The sequence below is a fragment of the Triticum urartu genome, chromosome 4, assembly GCF_003073215.2.
Source record: "Triticum urartu cultivar G1812 chromosome 4, Tu2.1, whole genome shotgun sequence".
Lineage (NCBI taxonomy): Eukaryota > Viridiplantae > Streptophyta > Magnoliopsida > Poales > Poaceae > Triticum > Triticum urartu.
In genome coordinates this window covers 577262160-577266781 of record NC_053025.1, presented here as the reverse complement: position 1 = coordinate 577266781, position 4622 = coordinate 577262160, and positions in this window count along the sequence as shown.

Genomic DNA, 4622 nt, shown 5'->3' with positions numbered 1-4622 from the left:
CAAACTCTTAAAGATTATGGGATTTATGTGAAACATGTTCCACTGCTTTGTGACAATGAAAGTGCTATCAAAATTGGTCATAATCCTGTACAACATTCTCGAACTAAGCATATTGAAGTTCGTCATCATTTCATTCGAGATCATGTTGCTAAGGGTGACATTGATCTTAAGCATGTTCGCACCGATAAGCAATTAGCGGATATATTTACTAAACCTCTTGATGAGAAAGTGTTTTGCAGGTCGAGAGGAGAATTGAACATCATTGATGCTTCGAACTTGGAGTAGAAACTCCATTGGATACATGCAAGACATGAGCTTATGACTAATCCATGATATATCTCTTATGATAACTATCTTATGTCTTGGATATATTTGCACCTTGCATGTTGTCTAACCCATGTAGGTGCTTGGTTGAATCTAATTCCATGAGATTGCGACTCACTCACATCTTGAGCAATATCTACATCACCAAGACTCTACAGAATGGTCGTTGAAGACAAGGAAGCACAAAACCATTCAAACATATCCTTTGACAAATTCTATGTTGAGCTTCATGATTGTCATTTTTGGATACACAAGTGCTCTTCCTTGCAAGAACTAACCCATGTAGGTAGATGAACTCAAACTCCAAGTGGTTCTCCCAACTCTTGATGAGCTACATCAACCTTGAGCACCCACACAAGTTCAACTGCATGAGCAAGAACCACACCACCACCCAAGGTATGTTATTCCATCCTAGAGTAGCTTTACTCCAAGACATGAGTCAAAGCAACTCAACAAGATGTGAATACATCAAGATGCTTAAACGAAAAATGGTAACCCCATTTTGAGCTTAAATGATGAGTATGACCTATGATCAAGTGTTCTCACTTGACTCCTAAGTCAATATACTCTAACATAGGTGACTATGTCACCGCCCAACTCTAGATGAAGTTCTCTTGTGTTCTTTTTGTGTGTATCTCATGCATGTTTAGTTTCTTTCTCTTTTTCAAAAACAAAAAAAACTCCATCTAGATTTTTCAGTCTCTTCTCTTTTCTTTCTGTTTATGCATGTTTATGTTCTGCAATTTCTGCATTTAATTCCTTGCAAATCCTTCAGGTAATTCATTGCAAATCTTTGTGAGATCCTACATGTCTAGTGAGCTGAGGTGACAAGTGTTTTTCTCTGTGTGAACTCGGTTTCACCGACTTGTAATTTTCGGTCCAACCGAATCTTTTCGGTGCCACCGAAACATACCACTCGGTGCCACCAACTTCGCAACAGGAAAAACAGTTTGCCACTTGTTCTATATTTCTTCTGATCCAGCTCTACTCAATGAATCTTGTCCTCTACAAGCATCACAGTTTTATCCATTGCTTTGTGCTGAGTCTCAAGGACCAAACCTATACGACGGATTCCAGAAAGCCCTTCTTGGAAATTGATGTCAAAGGGGGAGAGAGAGATCACATCAAAGCTTGTTGGAGAGAGAGAGATCACATCAAGGGAGAGAAAAAGTCTCAAGGACCAAACCTACAAGAGAGAACGTATTAAGGGGGAGAGAGAGACTTCCAGGGGGAGAGAATACTCAAGGATCCCAGATGTCCCAGACGCTTGATGCTTGATGTTCAAGAGGAGAGATGTCACATGTCTTTTTAGGGGGAAAGACATGTTCATTTGTATCTTTCAGCTCTGATTTGCTGTTCCTTATCTTCTCCCAATATCCCATGTAAGATTCTGGGGGAGCAAGACACCTAAGGGAAAGAAATCAGTCAAATTCATTGCATATCTTTATTCTTGGGGACATGTTGAATCCAATGTGGTACCTTGTACTCACTCTCTACATGTCATCCCAGTCTTGGTATTCTTGTGGTCTCTTTTGTTTCTCTGGCTAGTGGATGTACCTGTGTTATCTAACTTTGTTTGTGCAGGTTCATTCCATCCTAAGCCAACTCAAGACCACAAGGTAAGTATATGCATCAAAATCATGAGTATGAGGAGTTCTTGCTTATGTACATACTGTTTGCAAGAAGGACTCATAAGCATGAAGGTATTTTCCTTGATAATCTTTTGCTCTGATGCATATGGCCAAGATACATGTAACACATTGCCTACTATGTCATGGTTATGCTCTCACATGCCTCTAGATTTCATATTTACATGAGTGCATACATGTAGGGGGAGCCTATGCTTGTTACATGTCCTTCCAAAGCTTTACTTGCTATTCTTTATATCTTTATCTAAAGCTTTGATGTATGTTGCCATCAATTACCAAAAAGGGGGAGATTGAAAGCACAAGTGCTCCCTAGGTGGTTTTGATAATTGATGACAACATATCTCTTGTTGGACTAACATTTCTATCTAGCATGTTTCAGATAAGTTCAACAATGGAGTGGCATGGACTAAAGGTTGTGGGAACTCCTTCAAGATGCTAAGGACAAAGGATTGGCTAAAGCTTCAAGCTCAAGACTCTTCATCTTACATTTTAGTGATCCAAGATCACATTGAGTCCATAGGAAAAGCCAATACTATCAAGGAGGGATGAGGTGTTGCTTAATGAGCCTCTTGCTTCATGTGCTTAATGATATGCTCCAAAATCCTCAGCTACTTTCCCACTTCCACATATGACCTAAACCCAAAGCCAAACTCGGACCTACCGATTATTCCTATCCGGCGCCACCGAGTTTCACCTGTCATAGCCACTGCCAGAAACCCTAATCAGTTCGGTCTCACCGATGGGATCTCGGTCTCACTGAGATGGGCTTGCAAACTCTCTGTTACCTATTGCAATATTTTCGGTCCCACCGAGATATGCAATCGGCACCACCTAGTTTGCTTGGCCAACTCTCTGTTTCACTTATTACCCAAATCGGTCCCACCGAGTTTGAGTAACCAGTCAAACCGAGTTTTGGATTTACCCTAACCCTAGCACATCGGTCCCACCGAGTTGATCCAGTCGGTCCCACCGAAAATATCTAACGGTCACTAGGTTTCCTATTTCGGTCTGACCGAGTTTGTTGATTCGGTCCCACCGAGATTGGTAAATCATGTGTAACGGTTGGATTTTGTGTGGAGGCTATATATACCCCTCCACCTCCTCTTCATTCGTGGAGAGAGAACCATCAGACTAAGCCTACACTTCCAGCATCCTATTTCTGAGAGAGAACTACCTACTCATGTGTTGAGGCCAAGATATTCCATTCCTACCATATGAATCTTGATCTCTAGCTTTCCCCGAGTTGCTTTCCACTCAATCCTTCTTTCCACCAGATCCAAATCCTATGAGAGAGAGTTGAGTGTTGGGGAGACTATCATTTGAAGCACAAGAGCAAGGAGTTCATTACCTACACACCATTTGTTACTTCTTGGAGAGTGGTGTCTCCTAGATTGGCTAGGTGTCACTTGGGAGCCTCCGACAAGATTGTGGAGTTGAACCAAGGAGTTTGTAAGGGCAAGGAGATCGCCTACTTCGTGAAGATCTACCGCTAGTGAGGCAAGTCCTTCATGGGCGATGGCCATGGTGGGATAGACAAGGTTGCTTCTTCGTGGACCCTTCGTGGGTGGTTGCTTCTTCGTGGACCCTTCGTGGGTGGAGCCCTCTGTGGACTCGCACAACCATTACCCTTCGTGGGTGGAGCCCTCCGTGGACTCGCGCAACCTTTACCCTTCGTGGGTTGAAGTCTCCATCAACGTGGATGTAGGATAGCACCACCTATCCGAACCACGGGAAAAACATCCGTGTCACCAATTGCGTTCGAATTCTCCAAACCCTTCCCCTTAGATTCTTGCAATTTGCATGCTTTACATTCCGCTGCTCATATACTCTTTGCATGCTTGCTTGATATGTATTATGTATGTTGAAATTGTGCCTAAAACTCCACTCAAACCAAAAAGGCCTAAAAATTGCAACTTTAGCACTAAGTGTCTAATCCCCCCCCCCCCCACTAGACACATCTACTTCTAGATCCTACAAATACAAACCTTTTGGCAATATTTTCTTCTAACATTTTTGGAGTGTCATTTTAGCTCCTCTCATATTTTTGCTCAAGTATTTGTCAGGTATTTTTTGAAGTAAATTTCAATTGCCAAAACCAAATTCAAATCAAATAAAACTCAAATGCCTCTAAAATTTCCAAATGCCACTCAATTCAAACAAAATGCATAGATGCTTAGCTAAAAATTGTAAAACATTCCAAATTGAAAATTTGGGATGTTACACTTTTGGGCATCATGACCTGTCTAGTGGTAAACCACTAGGATGCTTTCAAGTTCTTATATGCAGGAACACATAGTGTATTGGACTATGCATAAATAGATACCCAAAGTGGAACAAGTTTTCAAAATATCAAGCCACACAAGCATGCTCAATGGCACGACAGATAAAGGTGTTTCTTCTATCCTATTACAAGGAGCTTCAAAACGGCCCACATTGAATAATTGTTTCAAGCAGTGGCAGACTGTAGCTGATAAACCAGTCTCCTGTTTAGGATGCTTCATCAGGACGGCTTGACGAATGAGGGTCATTTTGTGCAGTCACCTCCTCTTTATCCCTCCCTAGACGCAAGAAATCAACCGCTGAACAATCGATTCTGGTTAAAGCTTGAAACACAGCCTCTTCATGGATAAGGCTGGAGGGGTCAATGTC